Below are 15,394 nucleotides of genomic sequence, written 5' to 3' on the forward strand. Positions count from 1 at the left end.
CACGAAAATAGTTAGAAAAAGAAATACTATTGAAAATAATAATTAAATGTACTAACTAACTAGGAGTTTACCTGCTGAGACAAACAGGATTTATATAAATGCAACTCAAAACAATTTTTACAAAAATGAAGGAGGACCTAAATAAGAGAAATAGATCATAGTGAGGCAATGACAAACTAGTGAAAATTATAGTACTAATCGAGTTATTCTAAAGATTTAATGCTCTATATCAACTTACCAAGGAGATTTTCAACAGAATTAGGCAAAATTATAATAAAATTCATACAGAAGAACAAGTCAAGAGAAATAGTGAATAGAAAATATCCTATATTACATTTAAGACATTAATTATAAATAGATTAAATAAACCAGATATTGAAACAAATGTTTATAACAACTTAGCATGCAATAAACATCCAAACACTAACTGTAGGTGAAGGGACTCTATTTTTCAAGTATTCCACAGAAAAGTGGATAGTAATTTGGCAAAAAATGGGTTCAGATCAACATCTTACAACATATACCACAATAAAATCCTAATGAATAAAATACCTGAATTAGAAAAGTTTAGCAATTCAAAATAAAGTAATTGAAGGCTTTATTTCTCAGAACTGTGGACATACAAAGAATCTGTAATCAAGCAAGGAAGAAAATATAAAAGACAAAATTTTCATCATATAAAATTTAAAAGCTTTTGCACAAACAAGAACAATGCAGCTACAATAAGAAGATACAGGCTTCAGGAAAGTCACTGCATAAAGCATCTCTAATTAATATCTGACACCCAAAGTCTATAGGGAATTGAACCTGATTGTCATTTCTTAATAGAAAAACGGTCAAAGGATATCAACAAACAGCTTACAAAAGAACAAACACAAATTAATGTGGAAAATGCCATTAATGACTAATGATCAGAGACACGAAAATTAAAACAACTCTTAGAATTTTACTTCAAACTTAGGAAATTCACAAATACTGTACAAGGGACAAGATGGTAAGGTGGACAGAGTACTTGATTTAAAAACAGAAAACCTAGATTCCTACCTTTTCTCTTACTACCAATGTAACCTTGATCAATTCATCTTTGGGACCTGTTTACTCTTCCATATGTAGTGGGGAGCAGGGGAGATTGATCAGGTGATCCCTAATCAACTAATTTATCCCCAGCCCACTTGATGAAATTGCAATATCTAAGGAATATGTGCTAAGATCTTAAAGAAGGTATAAAGAGGGTACTTATACTTTGTTTCCCCAACGCGGCGGGGGGGGGGGGGTTAAAGTATAAACATTTCCTAGGGGAAAATCATTACTCGGGGTCACCTATATATAAAATGGGAGTGTTGGGCCAAATGATCTCTAAAGCCCTTTCTAGCTCTAAATTCATGATTCTGAGATGTAAAAATCTAACACTGTAAGTTGTGGAAAGATAGACAGACCAATTCACCGCTAGAGGATCTGCAAATTGTTCTAACTATTCCAGAAAACGATTTGGAATTAAGCTTGAAGAGTTACTAAATCATTCATATTCTCTGACCCAGTAATCCTACTACTGGGTTTATAATCCAAGGAAGCTATTAGGAACAACAACGACAACAACAACAGACCCATGTATATCCCAATACATTTGTAGCAACATTATTTTTAAAACAAAGAGATGGAAAGAAGCTATGTGGCCAATGATAAAGGAATAGTTAAACAAATTGTGCTATGTAAACGTAATGGAGGGGCAGCTAGGTGGCGCAGTGGATAGAGCACCGGCCCTGAAGTCAGAAGGATCTGAGTTCAAATATGACCTCAGACCAAACATTTGACACTTACTAGCTGTGTGACCCTGGGCAACTGCCTAAGCAAAAAAAAAACAAAAGAAAGAAAGAAAAAGAAAGTAATGGCATATTCACAACGTAATGAATGACAAATAATTAGAATTTAGAGAAACATGGGAAGAGCTGTATGTTGTGTTGCAAAGTAAAGTAAAGTAAAAGTAACCAGAGCCCAAAGAACAAAAGCAATAGCAACAGCTTAGATAATAGGTAGACTGCCTCAGCATCACAACAGTAGCGGTGTATCATCAGGATAAAACAAAGGAAGTCCTCGGTACATTGGAGGGACCCCATGTGAATTTGTGGAATATCACAGGATGTGCAAATACAGATAGGTTACAATCTGTAGATTGAAGGGAACATTCAAATCAAAGAGATCACAGATCAATTTGATTATTTTAATAACAGTTTACTTTAGATAATAGCACCTTAAAGGTTTGAAAAGCTCTTTACATATATCTTAAAGCTAGAGGTGGTAGAGATAAAAAACGCCCGTCAAGCAAGAAACCTATGGAATCTAGAAGACTGGCCAACAGAGATGTCATGTCTTTGTGAGACCAAACTCTGCAAAAGGGTTTGCTTCCAGCATAGATGAATCTCCCAGAGATGAATTTTATGAGGGCTCTGCAAAAAAGAATAGACACCAAGGCCCTGCACTTCCTGTGTTAATGTGGTTTCTTCCTTTTATGCCATTTGATGATGCATTTCCATTCTTTTTCCTTTCTTCTCACTCCTGACTCTGCATTTCTCTGTTATGTTCTAGACTCCACATTTTGAAAGTACCCTTTGCCCTTGTGGAGTCCCGCACCCCTCCCTTATTAGCTAATTCCTTCCAAAACCACTTTAAAGAGGAGGGCCAGATTGGTTATGTCTTCATTCTTTTCCAAGCCACACTCCTGTCTCTCCTAGAATTTCTCTACAATGCCCCCCAATTGGGTAACTAGCCTCTTTTCAGCTTCCTTTAGCTCAGTCACGTAGTAATAAGTATTTAAGGTGGGATTTCATCTCAGGTTTTCTAAACTATAAGTCCAGCATTGTATTGCTATTCCAAGTGTTACCAAAGATACCAGTCAAGCACTGTAGTGTCAAGAAATGTTAAAAAGGGAGCTGCTTTAACAGGAAGATCACACACCTGGGGTTGAGCTGCTTTGCTTTTCTATTCTAGGTCAATTTTATAGCAAACTTTTATTTAAAAAATTCAGATGTCTGGTTTAGAGTAAGTGAAAGACAACATTAAATCATTCTCATGGAATTATATAGATGTATAAATATAGTTATACATAGTGCTAGGCTAGACAACTGTACAAAGTGAATCATGTAGAGATAATTGGTCTCCATCCTCTAGAAGCTTACATCTGCAGCAGGCATCACTAACACATAAGCATGTCAAAGAATACAAAGGATAACCAGACCAAAGCAATACCTAAAAAGAAATGCTCATAAACACATTAGGGACAAGTTATCAAGGAATAACACCAAACCAATACCTATAGAAGCAAAATGTTGATAGCTTTGAACACATAACAATATACATATACAGAATCTCAGTAAGTAACATCAGTTTATCTTCATCAATGTTCACCATTACAGATTCAGCTAAAGGTGAAAAATTCTGATGCCAAAAAGCCTTCTGGGTGGGGTCAAACTTTAGCGTCTTGGGAACAATAGCCAATTGAGATCTGGACAAAAGGTACAATTGTACAAGTCAATCTGTCAGCTCTTCAGTCTCCAGATGATCAAGAAAATTAAAGACAAGAGTAAGTCCTTGATACATTCTGACCTTAACTGGTAGCCAGCAATAGGACATAAAGACTTAAATAAGCATAATTTCCAATAGCTAATTCCAATAACAGATACCTAAAACAGAGAAAGCTACAAATAATAAAAATCCAAAGATGAATAAAAATGAATTCTTTAACAAGTTTAGTCTTCTCCCTCCAAAGGTCTCATAATTGTTGTTAAACAGAATTGACTTAAGTTTCATGTGCCTATTTTTTAGTCCAGACGAATGGCAAGAGACCTGCAATAGTAAGTGAGTAGCCTGGATAATATTAGGTAGATAGCATAAAATAATGAAGAAAGTGATATTATATACCATACAGCACTTCTAGGCAGCACATATGATTAAAAGAACACTGGATTTGAAGTCAAGAGAGCCTTCATCTTTTTTAGACTTCAGTATCTCATTTGTAAAATAAAAGGGAAGACTAGATGATCTTTAAGGTCCCTTCCTAAATCTATGATCTTATGACAAACATTGCTTTACCCTTTACCACCTTCTTTCCTTCTCAGAAACTTTTAATGGCTCCCAATTATTTACAATGTAAAGTATAAATACCTTAAGTGGGATGCTGAAGGACCTCCACAATCTGGCCCTTATCTCCACAACCTCTTTCCCTACTACTACTGTACTGTATTCTAGCAATATTTTACATCATTCCAATTCCTTTCCCCCATTACCCTAAACCTCAGTTTCTTAAATTTTGAAATGGGAATAATAATAGCACCTATATCATATCACAAGGTTACTGGGAGGATCAAATGAGATAATATATGTAAAGCACTTTGTAAATCTTAAAGAGATATATAAAGATATGTTATCAAACACCTAAACTGTGCTAGGTGCTGAGCATACAAAGACAAATAATCCCTGCTAGCATTCAAGGAAGTCAACATGTACATAAGGATATGTAAAATAAATTCATAAAAACTGAGAACTTGATGAGGAAGTTAACATGTACATAAGGATATGTAAAATAAATTCATAAAAACTAAGAATTTGATGGGAAGTGCAGGCAGTAGGCAGCTGGGGAGATGAGGAAAGGCATCATACATAAGATGACATTTAAACTCTGATTTGAAACAAACTAGGGATTCTAAGAAGTATAGCTGAGGAGAGAGTGTATTCCAGGATGGGGGATATCCTATGCAAAAACACAATGATGGAAGATGGAGTATTCTGTGTGAAGAACAACATTTGATCATACCAAAGGGCACAAAGAGGACATGAAGGAAGTAATGTAGAACAAGGCTGGAAAGTAGTGAAGGTTTTAAAGGTCAAACATAGAAGTATATGACACAAGAGAGGTAAGAGGAAGCCAGCAGAGTGACAGGGAAAGGTAATTTGGAGGTAGGCAGTGAAGAGTTTTAAAGGTCAAACATAGAAGTATTTGACACAAGACAGGTAAGAGGAAGTCAGTCGAGTGACAGGGTCAGATCCATGCTTTAGGAAAATCACTTTGATAGTGATGTGGAAAATGGACCAGAGAGTAGAGTAAGCTGAAACAGAGAGATCTCCATTAGGAGGCTATTGCAAAAGTCTTGGTGAAGAGGACTTAAGGTAGGGTAGTAGACATAGGAGTAGAGGGAAGACTGAAATGAGAGACCCCATGGAGGGAGAATCAACAAAATCTGACAACTACTTTGAAGTGTATAATAAGGTGTGAAAGATAATTCAGAGGTTGTAAATTTGGGTGATTTAAAGGACTTTGGTGACCTCAACAGCAATAAGGAAGTTCAGAAGAAGGTACATTTTAGGGGAAAGGAAATGAGATCTGTTTTAGACATGCTGAGTTTGAGATGTCTATGAATTTGTTCAAAATGTCCAACAGGCAGGTGATATTGTAGGACTGGTGCTCAGGGAAGAGACTAGGGTTAGATATGTAGATATGGAAGTCATAAGTATAAAGATGATAATTAAACCAACGGGAGTTGATGAGATCAACAAAGAATAGTGGTTGATGATATTATTAAAATAAAAATGAATTTCTTCACCTTAAATGACTTCTGAATATTTGCTTTCTTTCTCTTGGCTATGTAATTAAAATGGCCAACAAGCTAAAGTTGTTTTTATATATATATATTATAGTGAATAACTGAATTTTAACTTTAAAAATAAAAAATAAAAAATAAAGATGGGGATCTACATGCTAGGTATTTAATGTGAACCTCGAATTGCTTTCTTCAACTATGACTACAGGGACAAGCTGGAAAAGCATGGTTGGCCGGTCTGGGTGATGCAACCATTCCCAAAATTCGTAGCATTGGAGTCTTTGGGCTTTTTCAATGGTGGTTGAGATAGTGGCAGGGGTTTGACTTATTTGACATATGCCACCTTTTGTCTTTCCCTCAGTGTGAGTTTTTACTAAAGACTTACTATGCTGCCAGGTACTGGGGATTCAAGTACAAGGATAAAACAGTCCTTACCAGTAAGGATTTTACATTCTAATGGGAGAGAAAAAAGTTCATATAGACACATATATGTGGATATGTGTCTATATGAATAGATAATGTACATTAAATATAAATACATATGAATATATAAGTATATGAGTTCATAAGTATATTAATAAGTATCACAGTACTCTTGATTTATTATATGAATACGTGTGTGTGTGTGTGTGTGTAGTAAATAAATTGGGAGATTACAGTGTTCCATGAGTCATACACAGTATGGGCACTATTGGGTTTTTTTTAAGTGGGTTTATGTGTCAAAGAGCAGCTTGTAATTGTTTGCTTTGTCATAATCTGTCAAAGTAACTGCATTTAATTTTTTAAAAAAACAATATCTAAATGGAAAATTTTAGTAGTACTATTTCTAAGATTAACTTTCTTTTTATGTTTTTATTTTGCTTTTTTTTTTTTTCTGTGAGGCAACTGGGGTTAAGTGACTTGCCCAGAGTCACACAGCTAGGAAGTGTTATGTGTCTGGGGCCGGATTTGAACTCAGGTCCTACTGACTTCAGGGCCAATGCTCTATCCACTGCGCCACCTAGCGGCCCCAAGATGAACTTTCTTAAAGGAAAGATAGTGAACATAATTTAATTTACTCTTGATCACTCAGAATTATCATTATATTAATTAATTCTGTGCTCTAATAGCTATGCCCTTAGGCTCTACTAATATACTGTACGGTTTTCTGTCTCTATTCTTGCTGCTATGTAGTTCCATACTGCTGCAGTGTTTTATGATTTCTTGTACCTGCTTTTTATAGTATTTCTTTTTCCTCCTTCATTATCAGGCTTCCAGTTAATCACCTTTTATTACTGTTGCTGGTCTGTTTCTAAGAGCACTCACCAATCCCCCCAAATACCAACCCCTAACCTTCTGATCTGCTTCTTTTTAAAGGATGGTAAGATTAGGTGGTTAAAATTATATGTAAAGTGGGGGTAAATAAGTTAAGTGAGGTCTTTTGTAAGTAAAGTACACAAAAACCTTACTAACTGAACACTACATAATTTATTTTGCTCATTTTGTTCTTCTCATTTTCACAAGGTTGCTGGGAGAAAGGTATCTCGTAAGCTGTAAAGAGCTATAAAAACTATAAATAAATTTATTACTGTCTGTGTTGAAGTATAATTGAGTTTGCTGGGCAACTGACCTCCAGGTAAACAGAGTATTAATGTAATTCATTTTATATCACAAATATGGTTCTCTAAAGTTGTACGCAAAGTAGATTTTGTTAAATAAATGATGATTTTAAGATTTATGAACCACATGCTTACAAAACATAGCAAATAATGTTGTTTTACTCACCATGAAGACTCCTATTTAAAGGAACCCAGAATGAATAAAGTCACAAATCTTTTGTAATTTAAATAATCACCTCCATATACACATTTGTGTATGTGTGTAAATATGTGTATACATGTACACATACACGCATACATATATGTGGGAGAATAGATGTGATCCCTTCCTCCTACCAACTCAGTTGACATATTCATAGAAAGCAAAGAGTTGCTAACAGAAGTAATGAAGTAATCATGTATTATGTTAACACCTGGAAATTCCTTTTAAAAGTATGAACACTTCTTTGAGTCAGAGTAATAATATGATTGGTTTAGCAAACATATTAGCCATGAACCTGGAAATAGCTAAGTCCTAGAGAGTTTGAAGTTCTGACTCAGAAAGAGTGATTTGTGGAGACCTCTGAAGGGGAGGATTTCTTTTTCCTTCCCCATGGCGTCTAGTAGTGACTTGCCCAGAAACAAAAAAATTATTCAAAGGAGGAAGCAGCTTCAAGGAATGAGACATCTGGCAGCAGATATGTGAACTAGCTATGGACTCACTAAATCCATGATTTAGAGAAAGCTAGCCTCAGCAACACAGAGTTGAACCATGTAGATGAACAGACCCTGTAAACTCAAATGAACAACCCATTATCAGCAACAGAGAGTTGAGCTATAGAGATGAACAGAGCTTGGAAACCCAGATGAACAACCCATCATCATCTCTATGATACACCCAAAGAAAGCTAAGTGAGGACACTACAAAGAAATAAAGAAATTCCAGGCTCTACACAGGATTTGTGGGCAGTCTCTGCCATGCATTTATCTTACATGTTTCTCACTTACCACAGTACTCTAAATTTGGGCTCTTCCCATGAATAATTACATATGAATTTGTATAAGAATGCATCCCAGATTTTGATGGGGAATGTTTTTTAACTGTCTTTAGTATGTTATTTTATTAAACTAAGCATTTAGTCTACTGGCTATTTTTTTTTTAAAAATTGACTTTTTAAATTCCAAATTCCCTCCCTTCCTCCCCTCCTTCCTCCTTGAGAAAGCAAGCACTTTGATACAGATTCTACATGTACAGTGATGTAAAATATATTTCCATTTAGCCATGTTACAAAAGAACATAAACCAAAAAAAAAAAAAAAGAAAGAAAAGAAAAAGAAAGTTTTTTTAAAAAGTATGTTTCAAACTGCATTCACACTCAAGTTCTTTCTCTGAGGTGGATAGCATTTTTCATCATAAGTCTACTGAAACTGTCTTGGATCACTGCATTGATAAGAATAGCTAAGTTATTCACAGTTGATCATCATACAATATTGTTGTTGCTGTGTACAATGATCTCCTGGCTCTGCTCACTTCAACTTTACAACAGTTCAAATATGTCTTCCCAGATTTCTCTGAAAACATCCTGCTTGTCTTTTCTTACATAGCACGATCACATACCATGACTTGTTCAGCCATTCCCCAACTGATAGGCATCCCTTTAATTTCCAATTCTTTGCCACAACTAAAAGAGCTGCTATAAATATTTTTTACATATAGTATCTTTTCCTTTTTCTTTGATCTCTCTGGGATATAGACCTAGTAGTGGTACTGCTGGGTCAAAAGGTGTACATTTTATAGACTGGATAATTATTAACTGGAAAAACAGTGACTGTTAAGAGCATACCCACAGGTTATCACTTGTATCTCAGAGTAGCAGATACCCTCTGGGGACCCATGAATGTGGGTACAAGTTGGGGAAGTAGCCCAGAGAAGGTGATAACCTATAAAATATAATATTATAAAGAATATGTAGATAACTTTTAAATATCTTCTATGGGAAAGCTAGTTTGCAAAAAATAAAAAAGTTACCACTGACTGCTTTCACAGAACTTATGAACTTTCTGTTTTCAGATAAAAATAAATACCTGGGCCAAAGTTGATTAGCAGAACTTATAAACATTAAAGAAAATATAATTCTCCTTAAAAAACTAAATCCTGAAAGAATGAAAACCTAAAATGAAAAATGAATCAAGTTCAATAAATGCTAAATAATTTTCCCCCCAATACTAATTCATGCTACTCAAGATTGCTAGATTTTTGTAAAAGCGATGAGTATTCTTATTCTCGTGTTTAAAAAGCATGAATGAAGCAAAGACAATAAAAAGTACATGTAAACACCTACAATTCATACAGAAAAAGAAATAGGGAAGTTTTCCTCTTTTTCCTCCAACTCTAAGCTTTATTCTGGACTTAAGGTAATATGTAGCTATGGATATTAATCCTACAATAAAGCTTTCTGAGCTAAGACATCACAGAAAATGAAAAAATATGCTACCCCAAGAACAGAAAGGGAACATGCAGTTCTGTTATACTAAGTGCCAAGCAAGTACAAATTCTCCAAAGTAATGGTCAACAAACATCTGAATTATAACAGAAAAATAAGATGGCCTTCAAATTTCATCAACTGTTCTCTGGAAGTTTCTCTTAAAATCAATTTGCCAACCAAAAAAACCTCAGGTCTTTTTAAAATCAGTATTTATTTTCTTATGTATTATAATTTATACTTTTGGTACCATTTCCATTATGGAATACTTACATCAGCTTATTTTGTGGTAGAGTTTGGTAAATGCATTATACTTGAAGTCAGAAGATCTGTGTGATCCTGCCACTTGTTAGTTATATGACCTTGGACAAGTTATAATCTCTCTAGGTCTTTATTTCCTCACCTGTAAAACAGATATTAAACCACTTGAATTCAATTTGCATCTCTATTCAGATGATTTTTAGATCGTAATTTCTCTCCTGACCTCCATCACACTGATGGCCTATTGGACATTTGAACAGGATGTTCAAAACTCAACATGTCTAAAACTGACTCATTATCTTCCTCTTTCCCCATTTTCCCAACTACCGACAAGTGCACTACCATCTTCCCAGTCACCCAGACTCACAGTCTTGGTGTCATCTTTGAACTCTTCTCTTGCACTCACTCCATATAGCCAATCCACTGCCCAATCTTGTTGTTTCTATGTTCACAATATTTTTCATATACATCCCCTTCTTTCTCCTCCTACAGCCATCACTCTGTTGCAGGCTCTCATCACCTCACACTTGGTTTTAAAAGTCTGCTGGTTAGTCTCCCTGTCTCAAGTCTTTTTTCCCACTTCCAGTTTATCCTCCACTTAACTATGAAAATTGATCTCCCTAAAGCACAGGTCTAACCATAACAATTCCCCTATTCGACAAACTCCAGTGGTACCTTACTACCTCCAGGATTAAATGTCCTCTGGTTTTAAAGTCCTTTACAACCTGGCTCCTTACTACTTTTCCAGGCTTCTCACATTTTACTGCAGAACCAATGGCCTTCTTACTACTCCGTGAGCATAACAAGACACTTCACCTCTGTGTGATTGTGAGCACTTGCTCACCTGCTATTCCTCTACCTCCCAGCATCACCAGCTTCCTTTAACACTCGATTTAAATCCTACCTTCTGCAAGAGGCCTTTATCACTTTCCCCGAATTGTCAGTGCCGTCCCCCTGGGATTAGCTCTCATTTCTCTGTGTGCATATGTGCATGTATATACGTATATTATGTATGTTGTGTGTATATACACACACGTGTGTAGATGTGTATTATATACATAGTTGTTTGCATGTTGTCTCCTCCATTAGAACAAGAACTCCTTGAGAGTGAGTACCACAATTTTCCTTTCTTTGTATCCCCAGAGTACCTTGAAATACCTACTTCAGAAGGCTGTTCTTACAAGCAGATGAGATAAATATATTTTAAAGCATAAGGAAAGAAGGAAGAAAAAAAGGAAGAAAAGGAGGGAGGAAAGGAGAAAGACAAGCATTTATATAGTGCATACTATGTGCCAGGCACTGTGCTAAGCATTTTACAAATATTATCTCATTTGATCCTTACAACAACCCTGGGAGATAGGTGCTGTTACTATCGTTTCCATTTTACAGTTGAGGAAGCTGAGGCACACAGAAGTTCCGTGACTTGCCTAGAGTCACATAGCTAGTAAATGTCTATGGTCAGATATGATCTCAGGTCTTCCTGACTCCTGGTCCAATATTCTAAGTGGCTGTTAATAACTATTTAGTTCATTGGCAAATATGGCAATTTTTAAAAAGCAGAAATGACAGTCAAAACTTGAATCTATTTTTTTCCCTCTCGTATCTATAAACTTGAGTAATCTGCACATTTGAACACAATGTGATTGATCCGACTTAGAACCTTACCTTCATGATTAGAAATCCTGGCTATCTCCCAGAGCCATTGAGAGTACCATTAAGGGAACAGGAATGTGTATCAATTCTATGAACCTAATGGGAGAGAAGCAATGTTGTTTGCAGTCACTCCCACCCCATTTATACCTAACCAACTAGGACTCCCTGAACCTCACCAATGAATCTGGGGGAAAAAAACAGAAGCTGAATTCTATGACTCCCAATTTCTTTCTTCAAATTCTTTCTTCCTCATTGCCCTCTCTACTGACTGATTCACATTCAATTCTACAGGTTAACATTTTTAATGTATCAGGTTCTCCTATTCTAACCTGGGGATTCCCTCCCCAACTACCTATGGGCTCAATATGAAAAAGGGGGATATATTCAAGCCCCCTTCCATTACAGATTCTACAAAAAACAAACAAACAAAAAAAACCAAGCAAGTCACCAGAAACCAATGACAGAGCATTTAATTGAACCATACTAACAAAACCTAACAAGAAAACTCATGCAAATAAAATTATTTTTAAACTCTCATAAACCAGTAAAAAGAAGTTTTCCCCACAGACTTCTGCAGCAGTGGGGAAAAGAAAACAAATCACAATCCAATGACGGGGGAGGGAGCTACCTTGAGTTTTTTCAGCAGCTTACCAGGCAATTCCTTGTCTCCTCAGCTGTCCCTAGATGAGACTCGATTTCCTCTTGCTGTCAATCAACTGTTAGTTTTACTTCTATAGTCTTACTGCGTAACTACCTCTTCTCCACCAAAAACCAAATAACTCCTGAGTTCGGCCTCCACAGCTGTTGCTTGTCCCAAAGCCACTCCCTGTCTCAGACTTCTGCATTGCCCCCCATGAAGTTCTTAATTTATCTCTTAAGATAAGTGTTCTTTTGATTCAGACCTCCCAGACTACATTCCTGAAAGTTACTATTAGTGTTTTTTAAGAAATAGTACTTTCGGAGACCACCAGAGCCATGTGTCTAGGACATTATTCTTCACATTCTTTCATTTGTCATATTTTTATCTAGGTGATATCCAAAAGGCAGTTGCTGTAAGATATTTATTTTCTCCTTTCTTTAGCCCTGATCCCTTCTGGAAGTAAGTAACTTTCTCTTCTGTCTTCCCTACCTCAGGGAACAGGTAGTATGCCTCTCTGCACATCCCTCTTGGTTTGTCTTTTTCAACTCCCATGATGCCTTGCTATGAAAACACTCTTGAAGTTCTGATTAGCCACAAGGAACCACCAAAATATATGAGTCATCCTCGCAAAGCCCTTGCCCCCTAATATAAAAAAGTCTGACTGACAGAATGCTTATACTTTCCCATTATCAGAAACTACATAGACATGGTTATATCTTCTAAATCAATCACTGAAGAACTGTTTTTAAACTTAAAGAATAACAACAGATGAAGGTTTCAGTGGCAAAGAATACAATGATAGTTAAATGTAGACAGTACATTAATAGGATCAAAAACAGCTGTATACACGAACATGAAATTTTTGAAGCTAAAAGAACATAGTGCACATAATGCTTTAAAAAGACAGAAAATATATTGAGTTTCAAAGCAATGAGGTTTACATCAATTTCTAATTCAGAGCTCCTAAAAACCAACTCAACAGCCTTTAACACACAAAATGAGAGGCTGGCTTCACAAAAAGTCTCTGTTAGATATCTGTAATTGTGAAAATAAAGGACTTCATGTGAGAACAAATATAGACACTGACAAAACCATTTTATATACTTTGAGTAGTAAGAAGCAATAACAATCTCTCCAAGGGAAATAATCCTATTAGTCTATTTAAGACTTATGGATATATCAACTTTTAACTATAAAAATAGCAGTCTCGAAAAAAATTTAACTTTTATTTTTATTTCCATTTTAAACAAAACAAAAAACTTAAAGAAATGATTACCTTATTACAGAGACATAATAAAGGAAAATCAATTTTTATTTCCTTTAAAGTAGAATTTAAATATAAAAAGCAATGTTTTAATTTAAAAAAACATTCAATCTAGAAGTCATAATATTAGAATCAGAATTCTAACATTTAATTTCACTGTATTTTAAGTGATATATCTGTAACCTTTTCAGAGAAATCTTATCAAATGTCATAATAGGCAATATAATATTGGTTTATATGTTACTGGTGTGTCTGATTCTTTTGTGAAGCCTCCTTCAGGTTGCTGAATTGCTATTAAGGATTGGGAATACCCAATGTGACAGTGGAAGGAAGCACAAATGAATTCAAAATGGGTTTAGAAAGATTAGAAAGAGCTAAGCTGTTTGGTATAATTTGTTACTTTCTGGGGAAACACAGATGTGGGCTTCATGATTTTCATATGAGATTCCTATTTTCCTTCTACTGACTATGGAATCTTCAAATCCAATTCCTAATGTCTTACTGGCACAATGGATATAATGTTGGACATACAGTAAGAAAGACCCAAATTCAAATCCAGCCACAGACACGTATTAGCTATGGGACTGTAGTCAAGTCATTTAATCTCTGCCTCAGTTTCCTCATCTGTAAAATGGGGATAATAATAGCACCTACCCCTCAGAGTTGCTGGGAGGATAAAATGAGATATCTGTAAAAACTTTGCTCAAGTGCTGTATAAGTGCTAATTATCATCATCATCATCATCATCATCACTATTTTTACTGTATTATGATGGTAAAGTACAAAGGACACTGAATTGGGAATCAAGACACCCAGGTTTGAGTCTTGGTTCAAGTTACTAGAAATATGATCTTGAGCAAGTCATTGTTCAATTACCTCTAAGCTTTAGTTTCTTTTTTTGTAAAACAGAGGTGACAATTTCTGTACTGTCCACCTATCATTTTAATCAATCAATGAACAAGAATTTATTGTTTACTATATGCTAGGCACTGTGCTAGGAGATGAAGATCCAAGCACAAAGAATGAAACAATCCATATTAGCAAGGTTCTTACATTCTAATGAAGGAGAAGAAAGTTCATATATTAAGTATATATAGTACATAATAAAGTGAATAAATATATACTAAGTAGTCAAAATACAAAGTGAGACGGAAGACACTAGTAGTTAGGAGAATAAGGAAAGGCTTCATACAAAAGATTGTGCTCAAGCTATGTCTTAAAGGAAGAGAGGAACTCTATATAAGGTGGAGCTAAGAAGGAAGAACATTCCTGACAGGTAGGATAGCCAATACAAAAGCAAAGAGACGGAAAATAGTGTTGTGTGGAAGTGTCAGAGAATAAGCTAATTCAGCTGTGAAGAAACCAAACCAACTCTATGTTGTGAACAGCATCCATTTTGAGACTTAAAGTTCTATATTCTTGTAAAAGCTTTGTTCATACAATTTCAGGGAAATCAGATAGTACTAACCACAAAATGTTCTAGGACAACTTGTGGTTAATACCCTTTCATTTTGTCATACTTTTGCCAATCAGAAAGAAGAAACACACTTGTTGCTCAAGATGGTGTAACTTAATTTGTTTCTCATTATTAATTATAAAAAAGCTTTGTTATCTATCATTTGGTGTCCGTGTGCCTACTGAAGGGCTTTGGATCCGAGTTCTTGTACAACTGCTAACCTTGCTAATAAATCAATTTGCTTGGATTTCACTTCCTCAGGCTTCATCAATTTCACAGTTTGCAAGCCAGCCAGGAGGTCAACAGAGTGTACCCCCAGCTCTAGAGACTTAGAAAAACTTCTCAGAAGGCTCTGGTCAATTTTTCACTGAGGGATTCCCTGTGTTGGACTGCTCTGGAGGTCTGACTCTCCCTAGACCTCAATCTCAAATTTTCCAATCCAAGGTAAACCCCTACATTATTAGAGAATT

At 35.6% G+C, this 15,394-nt stretch overlaps 1 protein-coding gene across 6 annotated transcripts in view; it reads right to left on the reverse strand.

Annotated features, from left to right (window-relative positions):
• Positions 1-15,394, reverse strand: part of FKBP5 (FKBP prolyl isomerase 5) — a 178,017-nt gene that overhangs the window by 96,149 nt on the left and 66,474 nt on the right. For 2 of the 6 annotated variants that reach the window (XM_027876218.1, XM_027876219.1), the window contains exon 1: positions 9,924-10,042. The exons of the other annotated variants lie outside the window; for them this stretch is intronic. The gene's annotated coding sequence lies outside the window, so the exon portion shown is untranslated. Of the gene's footprint in view, positions 1-9,923; positions 10,043-15,394 lie in introns of those variants that run through there. 6 annotated transcript variants of the gene reach the window in all.

Source organism: Vombatus ursinus, unplaced genomic scaffold, assembly GCF_900497805.2.
Source record: "Vombatus ursinus unplaced genomic scaffold, bare-nosed wombat genome assembly UNPS02014811.1, whole genome shotgun sequence".
In the NCBI taxonomy this organism is placed as follows: domain Eukaryota; kingdom Metazoa; phylum Chordata; class Mammalia; order Diprotodontia; family Vombatidae; genus Vombatus; species Vombatus ursinus.